Raw genomic sequence first — 20,145 nt, forward strand, 5'->3', positions numbered from 1 at the left:
TTATCAGTCTCAGGAGTGGGGTGAGGGACCGGCAGTTTATTAATATGGATGAGGCTCGTTTACTCTTGGTAGACCTAATTCAGTCTAATTTACACACTTACACACACAAACAGGCTCTCTCATCTATTTGTCAGTTCAGTTCCTCTTGGAGATTAGTCTCCTCCTTCTTCCTCTCCTCGTGTTCCCCACAAGGAGCTTCAGAACAGCTGTGCAACAATTTATTATATCATCTATGAAGATGTTCATTTGCAGACAGAATGGGAAAGGGAGGGTGTGGAGCTTTGCATCACTTAATCCTTTATCTTTTTCTTCCAGCCCTCTCTGTGGAGGGATTAATATTTACTTTCTCTTCATTTTTTTTTAAATATGAACAAAAAGTTCATAGTTGCCATCTCTGAATGAAATTAGATGGGTAGGAATAAATGCGATGTGTTCAAGAAAGCAACAAAACTACCCTGGTCATATATGAGATCAAAATTAAGTTCACATAGAACTATGGCTGGACTGTTAAGTTGTTCATTTTTATCCATTTTGTGTTCAAGACTTTTAGAGCTGATCTTAATTCTGGGTTCTATGACACAGTGGAGTAGCATTTAAGGCAAGCAGAGGTCAACCCTGCCTCCAACACTGGGATGTTATATATAGGCCTCTGGTAATCCAATAACCTGAAACGAGCCAATCATGATATCTGCCTGTGGATCTGACAGCTAGCTAGCAAACTGTTCTGCCTTCATTACATAGAAGCATCTTCTTAGGATGCCAGAATTTGAAGAGATTCTTTCCTAAATTGCTGGGGAATAATGAGATGAAGAGATTGGAATTAATTTCATAAAGAGCCAAGTTGACATGCAGCGCTGCAGATGTTTAAGGGGCCACACACCAGCTCAGAGAATTAATTAATTGGATTAATTTGTAAATTACATCACAACGCAGAGGTGACGCTTGGTGGATAGATTTTTTTGCGGTGCCAGAATTCAATTCAATTCAATTCCATTTTATTTATATAGCGCCAGATTACAACAATTGCCATCTCAAGGCACTTAAGTAATATAGTCCAATTCAAGCCAATTGGAATTCAATTCATTGTAATCATAATCCAATTAATTCATATTGAGCCAATTCAAAAATTAATATCCTAGCTAAGGAAACCAACAGATTGCACCGAAACTTGTCTTCAGTCCAATCTCCCGTCCTGAGCGTGCCTGTGGCGACTGTGGAAAGGAACAACTCCCTTTTAACAGGAAGAAACCTCTGGCAGAACCAGACTCAGGAAGGGTGGCCATCCGCCTCGACCAGCTGGGGTTTGAGAAGACAGAAAAGAGGGAAAAGAGGGGGGAAAAACACCATAACACCTTTCAAAGGATACCTGTTGGAACAGGGAAACACAAGTTAATAACCACAATAATGTCACATGTACATAATATCATTTGAGAAATTAAACAGGGGGGAAAAGAGAGCAAAGTGAGGAAAGGTGTGACAGATGAGGTCCCCCAGCAGTCTAAGCCTATAGCAGCTTAACTATGGGATGTTTCAGGATTACCTGAGCCATCCCTAACTATAAGCTTTATCGAAAAGGAAAGTTTTAAGCCTAATCTTAAAAGTGGAAAGGGTGTCTGCTTCCCAGACATTTACTGGCAGCTTATTCCACAAGAGAGGGGCCTGATAACTGAAGGCTCTGCCTCCCATTCTACTTTTAGAAACTCTGGGAGCAACAAGTAAACCTGCAGTTTGGGAGCAAAGTGCTCTGTTAGGAAAATATCTTACAATTAAATCTTTAAGATATGATGGAGCTCGGTCATTAAGAGCTTTATATGTGAGAAGAAGAATCTTAAATTATTTTCTGAATTTAACAGGGAGCCAATGAAGAGAAGCTAAAACTGGAGAAACATGATCTGTCCTGTTAGTTCTCATCAGAACTCTGGCTGCAGCATTTTGGATCAGCTGGAGGCTTTTCAGAGAATATGTGGGACAGCCCAATAATAAGGGATTACAGTAGTCCAATCTTGAAGTAACAAATGCATGAACTAGTTTCTCTGCATCACCCTGAGACAGGATGTTCCTGATTTTAGCAATATTACGAAGGTGAAAGAAGGCAGTCCTAGAAACCAGTTTTCACATGTGCATCAAATGCATTCCTAATTTTAAAACTGTTTTACAATTCTTCTTCAGAGACAGCTGGCATTAACAAATGGGTTGCTGCAACAATTTACCATACCCAGATTAACTCATGCTCTCTCTTGCTAGCGTATATGCAGCTCATTCAAAGGGTTGGCAAGAGACACCAACAGCAAAAACACCCATGTAAGTGTAAGCTGCCCCACTAATTCAAAGTGTATGTTACACAGTAATTTTGGTAACGTAGTACACAGCTTGACGATGACGATGACAAAGTGGATGACTGACACCATTTGTCACCGTAATGTCACTAATTGCCAGTTTCACATCTTATTTAGTAAAGTCTGGTGCTTATTTAGTGAATTACGGTTCAATTCAGACAAAAAAAAGGAGGCACCTGTTAAGGGCTGGAGAAGAATAGATATAATAAATGGGTTTATTTAGGGAGGAGGAAGTTGGGACACCAGGAAGCTGGGAATGGATTCAGGGTCCAGGACTGCGGGGAAAGAGGTTCTGTGTCCGGGTCCATGATCCGCGTTGGGGTGCAGGTGCTTGTGAAGAGGGACTCGGAGATGGGCTGCTAGCTGGTTTCGGTGGAAGGCTGAGCGGAAAACTGAAGTCTGGCTGGGTGCTAGCGCAAGCATGGGTTACACACTCAACAGAGGTAATCATCTGGCACTGGAGCACAGGAGAGAGCAGGCTTTAACCAGCGCTAGATTGACGATGAGCCACAGGTGCGAATGGTGTGAGAGTTCTCCTCCAAGCTGCCCCACCCAGCCTGAAACGAACAGAAAGAAAACCAGCCAGCACCCGATAGAAATATATAAATAAATGAAAAACCATAATCCCCACTGCACAAGGTTAGGAAATAACCAGTGTTTGTAAAGTCTGCCACAAAGGGGGCATGAATCTTAGTTCTAGTTGTTTTTTCTATTGGTGTTTAAACCACAGCTGCCTAAATATTTTCCTGAAAGCCAAAGATGTTCATAGAGGGGATTTATTGATACCTCCCCACTGAAATCTGTGATGTGTCGTGGCTGCTGGCGAGGTTAATGAGAGCAAAGTCATAGTGGTGAATACATAAACTATAAGCTGAATCTGGCTTGAAAAGTGTCTTTTGTGTGCATGTGATTAGCAGCTACTGTACATCCCTGGGAGTAGGAGTCATTTTAGAGCTATGACAACCAGGATAAATATCTGCTCTTTATAATGTATTCATTTTACATTGAACATTAAAGAAAAAGAAAGATCATTTATGTGAATTCTACCCTGCACTGCAGATCTGCACTCTTTCATGTTGTTTTTTTTACAGCTCACAGTCAAGAGAGACAAATCACCTCTCCGGCCCCTCACAGCGAGAAACACGTCTCTGACAGCGGAGCAGATATTGTCATACAACAATCCACTGACACACACATACACACACTTACATATCAAGGCTCCTTATGTGACTCTTTAGTAGAGAGACAAGCGATGAGCTGTCAGTGTCTATGTGTGTGTTTCAGTGAGAGGGGCTTTCTTCTTAATTAGCAACCTATCCTGATGACAACAGACGGGGGTCAAACTGTGCTGGGCTGCGCTGAGTGTGTGCGCGTGTTAAGGAGCTTCGTTTGACTTCCGTTCTTCATGACATGTCTGAGGGCTGAAAACACTCCCTAATCACTTCTGAGGCACATACCACCACCACCAGGAAACCAACACACACACACACACACCACAGATGACACACAGTGCTCATGACAAGTGTTGATGGATTACACCAGGCCCAGGCAGAGCTTAGCTGCTCCTCCCTTTTGTTTCTTGTTTGTCGAACAGATGCTTCATGATGACACACACAGACAAAACCTGGAGATGCTTCATTTAAAATCACCAGGAAATGCTTTTTGTGGATTCATCACATGTTCCCGTAAATGATGACTTGTGCAACAAGTTATTTAACTGCAGAAAGATTACAGTTCCTTGAAACCAATCAAGTAAATGATGGGATGTTTTTTCGTGCCAGAAACAACCTTGAACACATTAACTCTGCCTTGTCAACAGGTTCTATTTAGGGTATTTTTTTCCCAATCCCTTCTACAGCTGCACATGCATTTGTCCAATAAAAGCTGAAAGCTGCAGACGTGCCCCAGAGGTAGATTTTTTATTTAATAACCATAAGGCTGTGAGTTGCAAAAGAGGCCATTTTCCAGCTGTGTATCATGCTGCAAGTGGTTAAGTACTCATGATATGACATCAATTTATGCCCTCTGCAATGCAATAGCGAAAAAGGCAGCTCAGTGACAAGATCATCCATGGCTGGGCTTTAATCCAAGAATTGGATTTTGATAGGCTTGATGTGTTTATTTGGATGGGATATCTTTAATTACTGAGAATACGCTGAGGGTGAGCAGCAGCATTTAGTGCTGCAGTGATGCCAGAGGATCCTGGAATAAAATGCAGCAAGGTGAGAAATTAAAGTCATGGTGAGCAGTCTATGAGAAACTTGCAGCAACACATTTTTTTCAGCACTTTTCTAGTCTTGTTGACCACTTAAAGAACTTTTACACTAAAACCCTATTCACCCATTCACACAGCACCTCTTAGTGTCAATTCACTCACCAATGTATGCATCAGTAGCCAACATGGATTTCGGTGTCTTGCCCAAGGACACTTCGTCAAACCACTGACTATCTGATTGGCAGAAAATTGATTTACTTTCTGAGCTACAGCCGCCACCAAATACAAACATTTCAAAATATAATAAGGATGTCTGCTTGGATCTGTTTTACAACCTTTTCTGAGCAGGGTTAGGGTTAATTGTTCTTCAATGTGAACAAGTGAAATCCTTCTTAGAACATGAAATGTTGAAATCACCCTTATAGCGAGTTTCTTTGTCCATGTGCTTCCATTTTTTACACAATAGATGAGTAAAATTTTTAGGGTTGACCTTCTGCCATCAGTGCTTGTCATGATTTACTTGTTACCTGCTCACTGGCTACAGTCTGTCAAATGACCACCACCTTACCTCATTTTCCAATTTGCACGACATCCTCGACTCCTCTCCTTACATCTTAGTCACTCCCCACCTCTGCGCTGCGAGTGGAAGAAGCCAGAAGGGCACTTAAGGAGAAAGGAGTGGAGGCAACACGGTTTTCATAAAATGAGACATCCTAATCTTAGAGCCGTAATTAAAAGGACTCAGTTTCCTTTCATTCTTTAATTAGTGAGAAAGTGACATTGGCCGACTCAGGCTAATGATCTCCCTCTCCTCTCAGAGTAACTTCATCGCTGTATCTACCTTTTAATAAACCTTGTCTTTACTCAAATCTCTCTGAGTCTGCGTAAATCTTTTGCCGCGACACAGAGGTGAAGCAGAAATGCAAGACTGGCATGGAGAGCTATGAAAATGATCTGTCAAGGAGCAAAGAAAACCAAGGAACAAATGTAGTGTAGCCAAGTGGTCGAAGGCGCTGGATTTAGGCTCCAGTCTCTGTGGAGGTGTGGGTTCAAATCCCACCATTGCGAATGTTCTATTTGGGGGCACTTTCACCATCAAAAGTACAAGTCTGCTTTCAAGAAGAAAAAAAATGTTACCTTGAAATCAATGGAACTCAGAAGAAATCTTAAACATGTAGTTGTCCTTTGGAGAGATAACCCAAATGTCAAGTGTACTTTCATTCTCTGCTAAGGTGCAAACATGAATCCTAGATCTTTAGGGACTGGATAGTGTAGTGGTATACTACCCTAAAGATCTGGGATCACCACTTTCCATGTGGGAGACCTGGGTTCAAAGTTCAGGAAAGGTACTATCTCCAATAGGGGTCCTTAGGCAAGACCCTCTTAACCTATCTGCATACCTGTAAGTTGGATAAAAGCATCTGCCAAATGCATAAACAAGTACTGAGATGGATGATTGGGTGAGTAGATGCAGTGAGTTACGAGTACAGGTGGTAACTTTATGAGTAAGGAGACAAATGACTGGAAACAGCACAGTAAACCAAACCAGAGACAAGAAAGCAGAAACTGAACAGAACAGCCTGAGAATTAAAGCATTAACGAACGGGTACTGAACACAGGCAAAGAACACCTAAAACCCAAATAACGAAACAATACCAAATTATCTAATTAGAATGTTAATCCAAAGACAAATCAAAACCAATACACCATGACACTTAATATTGCATGGAGCAGGACAATGCTAACGTAGCCCCACCTACATATCTGCTTTGACTTCTGCAACTCTGCAAAGTGTCTTCTGACTTAACAAAACTCTTTGCAACGCTCATATTAGGACAAAACAGTGAGGAAATAACTCTCACTGAGTACAAGACCAAGACCTTTAACACCCTCTTGTACTTCAATTTCAGCGGGACACTTGACAGCGGGAAGTCAACACAGGCCTCTGGCAGTATTAAAGGGGAACTCCGGTATTTTTAAACCAAGATGGATATATGCCGATCGCGAGTTATCTAAATAGCTTCCGAAGGACGCCGACTTTCGCCAAACTGTTCTCGGTGAGTAAATAAACTTATTTCATGGCAGAAATAAGGTCTAGGTTTAAAAATACCGGAGTTCCCCTTTAAGACCAATGCTGCTCCAACTATTTATCTCTGAGACACCATGAGTATAAAAGTATTATCAGCCAACCGGCAAGTTCATTTTCACAGTTTGCACTCTTGTTAGCAGTTTCTGCACTCAATATGGCAGAGAGTAGCCACCCACTGCTGCCTATCCCTCTGCACCCCAGTCAGCAAGTTAGCACAAGCCTCTTGAGTGGTCAACCCAAGTCAACGGAGGGCTTAGCCTTGGCGGTATAAGTGCAGGAATTCCTGACAAGTGGAACAAAAAAAGAGCACAATAAAAAAATAAACTTGCCAGTTGACCCTGCTTATAATTACAGTGTCTCCAAACAACATCAGTCAAAATTAAATGGCAAAACCCACCTGCCTTTTGCTTATTTTTGCTTTACAGATGTCCGTACTCAAAATGAAGACAGCAGACCATGTCCTCGTATCTTAACAGGACACTGCAATGTCTCCACATGAACTGAATCCTTATCTGTTTTGGTTTAATGCCTTTGTGCACAGAGTCTGACTTTATACTATCACAGACAACCATTAGATGTCTGGTCTGCCATCCTCACATCAAGAGCAAAACACATCAGTTAGCTTATCTCCCTGCCTTTTGAAGGTAAAAGCTAAAGATTTCTTTATTGACATTGCAATGAGTACAACGAAAAGTAAGGTGCGGTCCTTTCAGTGCGGACATATAAAAACTGTGTAACAGTATAACTATAAAAGGACATTATGACTATATAAAAAACAATATATTGCACTTATCACTGTAAAGAGGAAATTATGGCTCTGACAGCAGTTGGAAAGAAATTATCTTTCAGTCTATTTGTCCTGTGTTTGATGGCCCTGTATGGTCTGCCCGACGGCAGTGGCTCAAACAGGAAATGTCCCGGATGGAATGAGTCCTTCAGGATGGTGTTGGCTCTCCTGAGGCAGTAAGAGCCATGAAGGTCCTCCCTCCAGTGTGGGTAGAGGACACCCAATGACCTTCTCAGCCATTTTGGTGACCCTCCGGAGTTCTTTCCTGTTTGCCACTGTGCAGCTGGCAGACCACATACAGAGGCAGTATGTAAAGATGCTCTCCATGGTGGAGCTGTAAAAAGACACAAGCATTCTCTGGCTAATATTGTTCTTCCTGAGGATTCTCAGGAAGTGGAGTCTTTGCTGTGCCTCCTTGACCACCTGTGTGGTGTTCTTGTCCCAGGTCAGTTTCTCCTCTATGTGGACTCCCAGGAAGCGGAAGTCACTGACCCTTTCCACACAGGTCCCATCAATGAGAATGGGCTGAATGTCCGTTTTATTTCTTCTGAAGTCAATGATTAGCTCCTTTGTCTTGGATGTGTTGGATGTGGATCCCGGACTCATCATCTCCATTGATGCAACCTTCCACTGTGGTGTCGTCTGCATACTTAATGAAGGTGTTGCTGGTGTGGATGGGGGTCCAGTAGAGGGTGAAAAGCAGGGGACTCGGCACGTAGCCTTGAGGGGATCCGGTGCTGAGTGTGAGGAGTGGGGTCCAATCCTGACCCTCTGCGCGCTCTGACAGAAAGTCCTTAATCCAGAGGCATGTGGAATGAGGCAGTCCGAGGGTCAGCAGTTTCCTCACGAGACCATGGGGAAGGATGGTGTTAAATGATGAACTATAATTCACAAAAAGAAGACGGAAAAGTCTAGTGTCATTATACACATGTATTTTTTGTGTGTTTTTCTGGTTAGCCTGTTTGGTCTCCAGTTAGTTTAGCCTGGCCATTTCTTCACCTTTCCCCAGTTCCCTCCTGCCAGTTGGCAGCTCCACTCCCTCAACCTGTGTTAATTATCCTCAGCTGTACATTCTCACTAATCACTCTCCCCACAGTAGCTAATTAGTCTCCCAGTTCTTTTCATTCTTTGTCAGATCCTCTGTCATAGCAACCCATGGTTTTCCCCATCAGTCTAGTTCCTGGTAATGTACAATCTGGTTTTGTTATTTTCTTAGTTTTATGTTTAGCTTAGTTTTATGTTGTTCCAGCTTTGCTGCGCTTTTTGTTTCTCAATAAACAGATTTAAGTTTCCTCCTGGCTTCTGTCTGCATCTGGGTCCTTCTTCACCTCCACCTCCAAACCGTGACACTGTCTGACCTTTCTGAGACTGTAAGTGGTGCTCTGCTAATCTAAAGAAGAAATTCTCAACTTTTGCTGATTTTACTTATGATTATAACACACACAAGACACTTCATGGATATGTTAATAAGGTTAAAAACTTAGATCGATTTTCCCATTCACAGGCAAAAGGATAGTGGAGCAAAATAATTAGAGAATTCAGAAGAACCTTATACCCCCCAGGATACAGTAAGAATTCAAAGGCTAATAGGCTATCAAAAGGTTGTGAACAAATTTGTTTCAACAGAAACTTCTTCTTGCTATCACCAAGCTTGAATTCTGTCACATGCACCATCACAGCCCAGAGGAAGCTAAAGATTATTGCCACTTCTCCAGTCTACAGCTTAAATTGATCTTTCTGGAACTATTTTGAATGATATCAGAAATTGGATGCTCTTGCGTGTATTTGCTGAATAGAGAACATGACATGTTGACATTGATTTGAATGTAAAGGCAACTCTCTAACTCTGATGGTGCAAAACACAAAATCTTTTTTATTGAAAATTAAATACTATTCATTTTCATCTTAAAAAAAAATATACATATATATATATATATATATATATATATATATATAAGTTTAACCACCAGTTGTGCAAAACCTCCAAAAAATGTGTTGGTTGTCCACTATGGATGCATGGCCATCAAAGGAGTCTTTCTTTATTCTGTCTGTACACAGTTTGAAATGTAGCTGTCACTAAGGAATGAAAATAGCTTGACCATTACTTATCAGTTGTCCGAAGAATTGTCGGCTTTCTGTCAGAAGGAGCAGGTTTCAGGAGGCAAATTCTTTTTCCTGCATTGAGAAAATGGGTGGAAACAAACCTAATTCAAACATTTCTAAAGTTAGTTTGAGGTTGGACAGCTTGACAGTTGGGCAGAAACCCAGCTCAAGTGGTGGAGTCTGTCTCTCCTGCCAAAAAGTGACTGCCTGTGTCTTTGACTGTGTAGCGGCTCCGCTCGTACTGATGATCCGTCTGCTGTCGTTATTTAGCTACTTAACTCTGTAAAGAGATACCGACTAAAAGGAACTGAACAGGCCATCGGGCTGCAGTTAGGAGCTTGTAATGGACTATAAAACAGCAGTAAAAACGGCACACTTACCCTCCTAGGTCAATAACACACACACAACATAAGCTGCACTTTTATTTGCAACAAATTGCCTTAGACTGTCATAGATCAAATGATGAAGATAAATAAACACATGTACAGTGGGATAAATGTATCACAAAGTCACCTACTATGTACTACTGTGGGTCAAATATGTTCAAAGGGGATTCTTAGTCTGAGGAAAAATGTCAATAGCTATAATACAAGTAAATTGAAAAGAGGAATACAAATAGGAATAGATATTGACACAGACAGCAAACACACTCCAGCAGCTCTCCAGCCCTGATAAAACAGACTTCGAGGATGTGGCCTGGAGATTAGTTTTGAAGAGCATCGTAGGTTGCTGTGCTCTGCCCTCCACAATACTCTGTCACATTGTTAGCCTCAACCGGTGTGCATTGTGACCAGAGGCAAAATCTGTATCCAGATTGGAATAAGGGATTAGGAGATACACTTTTCATATGTAGCAGGGGCTCCTCACAAAACCATATACCAAATAAATACCAAAGAAATATCACAGCCCAGTCTCACCAGAAACTGTAAAATACAAATGTTTGTCCGCATAGCTTCAAAACTGTGAGACGACAAGTTTTTTTTAGGCTATTGTATTGTGCCACGAGTCTTTGGAAACAAAAAGGAGGCAAGTATGTACATTGTGTCTATACAGTTACCTATCACTGTGGAATTTTGGACATTAATGATTTGAGAACAATAGATGGAGACTTTGAAAATAGAATGTGCTCGTATGAACAAGTTCAAGCAAAACCTCGGAACTTTCTTGGACACGAGAGGCCGCTGTGGACTCTGGCTTGCCCACTCCAAATCTTGTATTATTCGTTTGTTTTTTAAGTCTGTTATTGCTCAAAGACCATAATACTTACCAAAATATTTCCTTCTTTGTGAAGTTCACAAATCTTGCTTTGTCTTTGTAGGAAATTGTGTGAAGTTGAACCCATGAGTCTCAAAGAAACAAAATGATGAAGAAATGCAAGTCTGAAAACATTCAGAATGCACTGTTGTATATCTGTTGGATTTTACAAACATTCATTTTTTTCTTTATTTCTACTCTACAGTATCATGTTAGCATGCTAACTGTCAATAATTAGCAAATAGCACAAAATACAGCTGAGACGTATGAGGCTGTCATTCATTCAATGCAAAATAGTCAGGAAATTTATATCTCTTGTTTTGTGTCAGAGGTTGAGGGGTGGAGCTACACACACGACTACTGTGTCATGCAAATTTAAAGCAAGCAATTATGTATAAAAATAACCATATATTCTGTTCCAGTTTTTATTACTAAACTGCTTATCTGTTTAGTAACTACAGACCAATCTCCAAACTCTCTTGGTCATCTCTGCACAGTTGAAATCATTTATGAATGATAACAATGATTTTAAACATTTTAAATCTGAATTTAAAGCACTTCATAGTATAGAGACAGCTCTTGTTAAGATGGCCGATGACCTACAGAGGACAGACCTATATTTGAATTTCTTAGATTAAACCACCATCTTTGATGGAAACATCCTCCTTGCATCCTTCAGAGTTCATTGGATGGAATTGAACCTTTGACAACCTTTTCGGTCATTCTGAATAATCCTTAACGGCTCAGCTGACTTGTGGTGTACCCAAAGGCTTGATCCTTGGCCCTCTTCTGTTCTATATTCACACCCTGCCTCTTGACCAGCTTATTCAAGGCCAAACTATTACGCTGATGACTCTCAGGTATACATGCTGCTAGAACCCACAGGTCCCAGCAACCTTGCTAATCTCACATCTTGTCTTTTTGACATTGGATCCTGGATGGCCCAAAATCTCCTTAAATTCAGTCACGATAAGTTAGAGGTCATTCTGCATGGTTCCATAAATTTTCCAGCACTGTTAGTTTGAATCCTGGTAGCCTTTCAAATAATATCTCCCATGCAGCTAAAATTCTAGGAGTAATATCTGATTCTAGCTTTGTTTTAATGCACAAACATGTTCTTAAATCTCGTTTTTTTTTCCTAGCTTAAGACAGTCAAATAGTTTTACACTCTTTTGTCTTTTTTTGCCTTGACTGCTGTAATTCCTGATACCCCGAGTAGCATGAAAATTGTAAAAAAAAAATAAAGGTTTTCCTGTGAGACCTGACTGAAATATCTGTTCATCAGAGCCATTGGGATGCCACATCTGTTGATCTTGAATGTCGGAACCATATTTGGATTATACACAGCATCTTTTATCATGACCATATATGATTGTGAATCTGATCTCATTTCTATTTATGCAGAATCCTTGAACTCTCCATTGGAAAGAGTTTGGAAAAGGACAAGCTCTTTCATAACATACTCTACAGGTCAATTTTTCAACTTTTGTTGAGGTCAACTATTGTGAACTAGTTTTAATCAATCAAATCAGTGGAGGCAAAAGCCAGTCTGTAAGATACAGCATGTGTCAAAGCCATTCAGAGAGGACAAAAACACATTTTCTACTAAGAAAAAGACTCCTTTTTCAAATGTAGCCATTATGATACAACCACAATCACTGGCCTCTCTTGAAGCTGTTATTATAATGTGTGGTGGGGCAAATTCTGTTGTGATTGTAAGAAACCAGCTGCCTTGTACAACTGGACTTTGAGACTTTTAGAAGAAAAATATATCCACAGATTTGTTTTTACTTCACCCACAGAACAGAAAAACAAATTATCTTATTGGTACACTCGAGAGAGGATGCTGCCACCAACTGGGAGGAAGAATGGGGCATGATGTAAATCAGTGTAAAAACTGCGTGATGGCTCACAACTCCCAGAAACCACAATCACAGAAAACATTCACAATTCCGGTCACTTCTGTGTCTCGACTCATCTTTGGGCTACGGGCACATCACCCTGTCTCATAACTGTCCCATCCATCTCTTTTTTTCCTCTCCTTCACCCAAATATTATTAAAACAACTAGCAGTCAGGCAGAGAGACAGACATCAGAAACTAGACACTCAATTTTAGCTTCGCAGTAATCTCTTTGCCTCTACCTGTAATCTGTACAGTGACACCGCCTTCAAGCTGAAGCTCCCCTTTGTTTCTGTGGGGCAGAATTTGATTTGTGTGCTTCCAAACAACAGACAGGTGTTTGTGTGAGTGTGTGTGTTGAGTTAATAAAGCTGATAACACTTTGAGCTACTGCTTTGATTTAAGAGAGTTCCTGAATCTTTGTGTTTGTCTTTGCTCCTCATTTTCATTCTTCTTCCTGCTCTCATTTCTCTTTCCCTCGCTAACGAACACTCAGGGAGGAAGGATCGGAAAAAGAAAGTAAAGGGAAGAGAGGCGGAGAGAAGAGGATGAGTGGTTGTTAACCTTTATAGAGATGCCACTTTGTTGATTTTTCTGTGTTTCATCTTACATTCTACTAATTAATTCCATCAAACACACACACAGCTTCAGGAACTTCGCAGTTGGCTAATTAAAGCATCTGTTTATACCGAATCTCCCTAACTTTGGCCTTGAATGCTTTTCTTCTTTTTATCTGTACCTCAATTGCCATTTCTAACATCCTTCATTAGCTTGTGCACATTTCAATCAGGCTACAAGTCCATGCTGCTTTTGTCATTTTGACAGTGGAACAGATCATGGTTGAGTTTTGTTGATGCACAGATTCCCAGCTTTCACCTCGCCTCTCCCTGTTGCTGAAGAGGCTCCGTCATCCAAAGCTCTGGTGGTGGTTGACCAGGATGAGAGGTGGCACAGACTTGTAATGAGGCTCCTCGGGCATCTGGAAGATATAAAGACGGGAAAGAGGCAGGTTTCACAAAAATAAGCCTGGAAGAAGGACAGAACAGAGGAGAGGTTAAATGAACGGAGATCAGAGTGATTGGCTTGAAAAATAGAATGTAAGAATACCTCTGGACCAGAGTCTTGATGACAAAATGAAGTATGAGGGTGAGTAGGAAGCAGGACGGAAAAGCAGGATGAAAACATCCAAAACAACCAAAACATGAGAGAATGAGGCCAGACAAGAGGAAGCAGATCATCTGTCGTGAAACTTCCTGCATGTTAGAGAGAAACTGGGAATGAGAGGAAACATCAACAAGCTGATTAGTTTATATTTGCCTGGAATTTGGATCTCTAGCATGGAGGACGAGTTCGGTGTAGAACCGCTTATTCTTTACATGGAAAGGTCTGTGACATTGATGTGGCTGCTAAGAAGAATTGTCCTTACCCTGACCCAAAGTCAAAGTCTATCTTTGGATAGGGGTCTGGACCTTACCTTTTGTCAGAAATATAAAAAGTTGTGATAAAAGTTAATGATAATAGCAGTGCTCGTATGTGCACCTGTCTTAAGCAGATTCGCCGTATCAGACTGACATTTTCCATAAAGGTGCAACCTTTAGTGGCTTTTTGATTCTCTGGTTCTTCCCTAAAGTGTTTCTGATCCTGAAATCCAACAGGAAACATCCATAAATGGGCAAATATTACGAGCGAAGATGTTTGGTTTGTTGGTTTGTACTCAGACACAAAGAAAATAACCTGTTTTTCATAGTCTAGTGAGCAACATGGTCGAAGCAAACTATCTTTTCTGTCAAAAATCCATAACTCTGCAGGATGTTCCCCTCAACCAATCAAAGAACAAGAATCTTGCCAATGCGCCCCTCCATGTCCCTATGTCCCTCAACGATTTTTTTCTCTACCAGTAACACACACACACACACACACACACTCACACACCCTGCAGAGCAAGAGACTCAGGGTTGGCAGACGAGTTGTGCTGTCATTTGTCAGCTATATCCCAGAGGTAACATAAGGGATAGGCCACACAAATGTGTGAAAGTGTGTGTTTGTGTGAGTGTGTGTCAGCTTAATTGGGCGAAGCAGGGATGTTGTATGCAATGATCAAACAATTGATCCAAAAGTTAGTTTGATGCTTCTTGGCTTGAACTTGAGAAGCAATGGAGGGAGGAAGAGAGAAAAGCAAAACGGGAGGGGTGTGGGGGGGCAATGAGCCAGAGAGGGGAAGAATATAGAGGGTTGGGGTATGCAAAGACACAAAAAATGGCATTTTTAAAAAAATGAGTGTGGTACTCTGAACAGAGTTCACAGTCTCAGTCCAAATGCATTTAAATATATTCATAATCATACTCACTGTGGCTACTGAAATGAGCCTAGTCAGACTTGTGTGTGAATATGTTATCGCAGTCTGAGGTTTACTCTGTGGAGCTGGACCTTTAAATGACAGTGAAACAAGTATGTCTGTCTAATACACTACTGCCATCCAGTGGGGAGACTGGATGCAATTACTGATTTCATGTAGACCATTGCTTAAATAAAACCTCAGAATAATTAAAACCATGCTCACACCAGCACTTCATACAATACTTACATATGAAGCCTATGCAAAATATTTAAAACACAACAAAAAAGGTATCATTGTCGTACACCTGATGTCCCAATGACATCCATTACACTGTGATCTCTTCCTTATAGGCACCATATTCTAACCAGCATATAGGAAGCTGCAGTATTTGTTAGTCATGATGGTTTCATAAAACTGACCAATATGAATGGGATTCTCATCACGCTGCCTCGGACAAGCAATGAAGGCATTTACACAGATGTGTAAGTGTTTTCCTCCTCTGATACACACACACACACACACACACATGTGGAGTGGACTTCTGATTTTAAAAACCAGAGGGCAATATTGCCTCTATAAAAAAAGGTGAGGGAATCTGAATGCAGAAGGCACTCCTCTGTAAAGAGCTGGAGTGTTGAGGGTATAATGGCTGGGATGGTGGCCTGTTGCATCTTTTTCTGCCACCAAAGTGATTTATTAGGACTGAAACATAAAATGGGCACTAATGAACTTAAAAGTTGAAAAGTGAAAGAATTTAGCAGATTATGACAATTCCTTCTAAAAGGGCCTTTAGGAATGAATTAATGTTCAGCTTGGAATCCTAAGAGCTGGTGTATTTTTTCCCCAAAGCTGAATGAATAATCTCATTCTAAATGTGGAATCAGATGATTTTGTTTAAAGAGTAGACTGCCCATACCAACGAGGAACTATCACACAATTCTGCAGTTTCCCTTTAGCCCTAATGAGCATCTTAGCACCTTTAAACTAATCTCGCCGCTCTTGCTAGCCCTGAACTTGTTCTCCTTGTTTGCTCTGGCTTATGAGCATGATTTCCAGTCACAGGAGGCAGCTATTTGAACCAAACAAGACAAACCAATTCTCTGATAGACTAAATGGTCGGATAACCGCCCAACACCAAACGGGGCTCCAGCTAAGCTAGTAACCAGCTGAGGAAAAAAAAGCAGTGCAGTTTAAAAAGTCCAATTTTTTGCCACAGAAAGGTGGTGGAGACCCAAACAGAGCTAAATGGAGTGCATACAAAACAATGACTTTCAACCATCTAGACACAAGACATGGTTTAAAAAGCATCCTGAAATGTAAAACCTGTTTCCTGATTGATATACAGAATTGTGATGGTTCTCTAAAAGGCCTTCATCTTGTTTGATATAAATGTAGGTCACTGCAGTCAATCTGTGTATGTAACAATTTAAATACTTGGGTCTGAAAAAGTGAAAGGTGCTTATATTGAATCGTTTATCCAAGAATGGATGAACTGAACCATCCTTCATTGCAAAACTGAGATCTTCAGAGCCATTTTACTTTTTCCATCCATCCATTTTCTATACCTGCTTAATCCATCGGTTGGGTTGCGGGGGGGCTGGAGCCTATCCCAGAGGTCATCAGGCGAGAGGTGGGGTACACCCTGGACAGGTTGCCAGTCCATCACAGGGCCACACAGAGACAAATGAGACAAACAACCACCTAAGGACAATTTTAGAAACACCAATTAACCTAACATGCATGTTTTTGGACAGTGGAATGAAGCTGGAGTACCTGGAGAGAACCCATGCATACATGGGGAGAACATGCAAACTCCACACAGAAAGGCCCCAGATGGCAGTTGAACCTGGAACCCTCTCACTGTGAGGACACAGTGCTAACCACCACACAGCCCTGTTTTACGTTTTATAAACTAGAAATAACTGGGCATTTTACGCAGCTGGCACCAGGGTAAATTCTACCAGGATGTGCAGAAAAAGCTGAAAGGCTTCCTCTGGTGGTGTGGTGTGGTTTGTGCCAGCTGGAAACTTAAAACACCATCAAATTAGATTGGAGCAATAAATTGTTTGAACATGCTAAAGAGATTTTTGTCATTACAGACAAGTTTTGGATGAAGCTGCTAGTCATGCTATGCTATACTCTGACTCAGGAAGGCTACTGCAGCCTTCCTGAGTCAGAGTAATGCTGAGTGGGAGGAAGGTGTAGGTATATTGACACTGGGGTGTCTGGTTGACTAATGGGGGCATAGTGGAGTTTAGATGGCTTCTATCCTGCTTCCTATCCACTGCTCGGGAAGGTCATCACTCATACAGATGGAGAATAGAAGGAGGGGGGAGTGCTCTCCAGGCAGGAAAGAGATGGCATCAAAAAAGTGAATGTTGTGCACAAGAGAGCGAGCACAATGATGAGGATGAAGAGACGTGTATGCATGCAGAAAAGTCAAGTTAGCTCATTTAAGGTACTAAAACTGACATGTGCGTATTTTCAAATACATTTTACAATCCCACTTTGAATTTACTGACCCTGCAGCTGCACTGAAGCAGTCTGTTCTCAGTGAGAAAAAACAAATCTGTTTCACAAATAGCTGTGGGCTCTAAAGCTTCACAGCCTTTTCTTTTTACTTGCTCTGGTTTGGGAGACGGTGTAGATGATAGTTCCTCAGCTCACTTTTAATGTGTGTGACACGAGAGCCTCCCCACAGAGAAGAGAACAAACATGGTCATTTACAAACTACCCAGAAATGCTCCGCCGACGGTAAATAAATAATGCAACATATGGAAATGTCTAAGCATCTCAGAACTTAATCCTAACCATATTGATTTAGTGTGAACACCAGCATTTAAAAATCAGGAAATAAGTTTGAATGTAGATAATGTGATAGTACATCACACTGTGTCGCATGCTGGAAAGAAGTGGCCCATTGTAAGGATTACTCTCCTGTTACCTCTACCTACTGCCATTACCTGCCGGTTAGCTTTTGTTTTGTTTGGCAAATAAAAAAAGAAAAAGGAGAGAGGTGGGCCAAGATGTTCGAATCACACCAATAAATGCAAGAGCTGCTAATTAAGCAGTGTATTAATTTCAGTCCCATGCATGGGTTTTATAAGGCACTATATTGATAATAAAGATGAGTTTCAATCTTGTAACCCATTAGAAATGGGTTTGTTTTCAGCTTGCAGTGCACAGATATGTTTAGTATTTAGTCATAAAGTGTAGATTTAGGATTTTCGAGATCCTACAGCTTGAGCACAAACATTACCCTCAGCTTTACACAAAAAGGAGCCTCAGAGCAAGCAGGAATACAATACAATGTTCTGATTTATTTTACCTTTAAATGTGATTTAGTAAAGCAGTGGAACCTTGTTTCCACAAAGCTGGGCTCATCGAACACAGCTCACAGTCATTTCCAGCTATCAGAAATGGAGTTTTGCCTTCAGTGCAGTCAATCGTGCAACTCTCCTCCTCACGGCTGCTTCAGTTTGACAAAAAACAAAGATGATTTCATTTGGAACTCTAATGCTGGTTCTTTTTTTTTCTTGAATGCCTTATCTGGGCGGGATTAAACATGTCCCCCCAGAACACGTTGTGCCGCAATACCCCAAATGAGACTTTCTTGCACCTGACAAAAGGAAAAATGGAAGATCTCATTATTGAATGACCACGGGCTCAGCATTTTTATTTGGGGAAACAAGTGCTGGAGTCTTGAAGGCAGCCATCAAGGTAAATCACATCAGGCCTCAATGAGTGCAAGTGTATTTTTAACCAAAGGATGGTTGCTTCACTGAAAGTACAATTTTCAGTGTTTGTATTGCATTTTGTGACTTAGACATCAGTGCTGTAAGACTGTAAGACTGGACACTTCCCAAACTGCAGGTTTACTTGTTGTTCCCAGAGTTTCTAAAAGTAGAATGGGAGGTAGAGCCTTCAGTTATCAGGCCCCTCTCTTGTGGAATAAGCTGCCAGTAAATGTCCGGGAAGCAGACACCCTTTCCACTTTTAAGATTAGTCTTAAAACTTTCCTTTTTGATAAAGCTTCTAGTTAGGGATGGCTCAGGTAATCCTGAAACATCCCATAGTTAAGCTGCTATAGGCGTAGACTGCTGGGGGACCTCATCTGTCACACCTTTCCTCACTTTGCTCTCTTTTCCCCCTGTTTAATTTCACAATTGATTTTATGTACATGTGACATTATTGTGGTTATTAACTTGTGTTTCCCTGTTCCAACAGATATCCTTTGAATGGCGTTATGGTGTTTTTCCCCCCTCTTTTCCCTCTTTTCTGTCTTCTCAAACCCCAGCTGGTCGAGGCGGATGGCCACCCTTCCTGAGTCTGGTTCTGTCAGAGGTTTCTTCCTGTTAAAAGGGAGTCGTTCCTTTCCACAGTCGCCACAGGCACGCTCAGGACGGGAGATTGGACTGAAGACAAGTTTCGGTGCAATCTGTTGGTTTCCTTAGCCAGGATATTGTTTATCAATTGACTCTATATGAATTAATTGGATTATTTTTAAATTAATTATTTGGATTTCATTGGATTATGATTACAATGAACTGAATTCCAGTTGGCTTGAACTATATTATTTAAGTGCCTTGAGATGACAATTGTTGTAATTTGGCGCTATATAAATAAAACTGAATTGAAATTTAATTGAATTCCTGGCCTGGATTACAGAGGTCTGACCCGATTCTTTACGCTACACTAAGATACATGCTTCTTGGTCTTGAAGCTATTCTTATTGATAAGATTTTTTTCTCAACTTTTGCCAGACCTGAAGGGCCTTACTGGAGCTGTCTCAATGTGACTTTCACAACGCGATTATCGTGACTGAAAACATTCACAATAACTATATTATCGCAATACCGAACTTGAGAAAAAAATTCAATTAATTCACCTCTTTTGGCCTTTTCTTTGTTAATTGGATTGTACACAAAATATCAGGAAAGAAACTGTAGAACTGACTGAATCCCTGATTTGAGTTTTATCAGCAATCTGTATCATCAACACAGTATCGATATTTCATTCTATTGATATCGGGATCGTCATCCGTAAATCAACGAGGTGGAAAGCCCGATGACTGAGAGCACGTGGAACAACAGAAATAAAGAATCTCATTAGTTGTGGTAAA

General features: G+C 41.0%; 1 non-coding gene across 1 annotated transcript; it reads left to right on the forward strand.

Moving 5' to 3' along the window:
- The first annotated feature begins 5,537 nt into the window (after positions 1-5,537).
- Positions 5,538-5,619, forward strand: trnal-uag (transfer RNA leucine (anticodon UAG)). The gene has a single exon. It is a non-coding gene; the product is annotated as a tRNA-Leu (tRNA).
- The last annotated feature ends 14,526 nt before the right edge of the window (positions 5,620-20,145 follow it).

This window comes from Leuresthes tenuis, unplaced genomic scaffold (assembly GCF_036924035.1).
Source record: "Leuresthes tenuis unplaced genomic scaffold, fLeuTen1.0.hap1 SCAF_11, whole genome shotgun sequence".
NCBI lineage: Eukaryota > Metazoa > Chordata > Actinopteri > Atheriniformes > Atherinopsidae > Leuresthes > Leuresthes tenuis.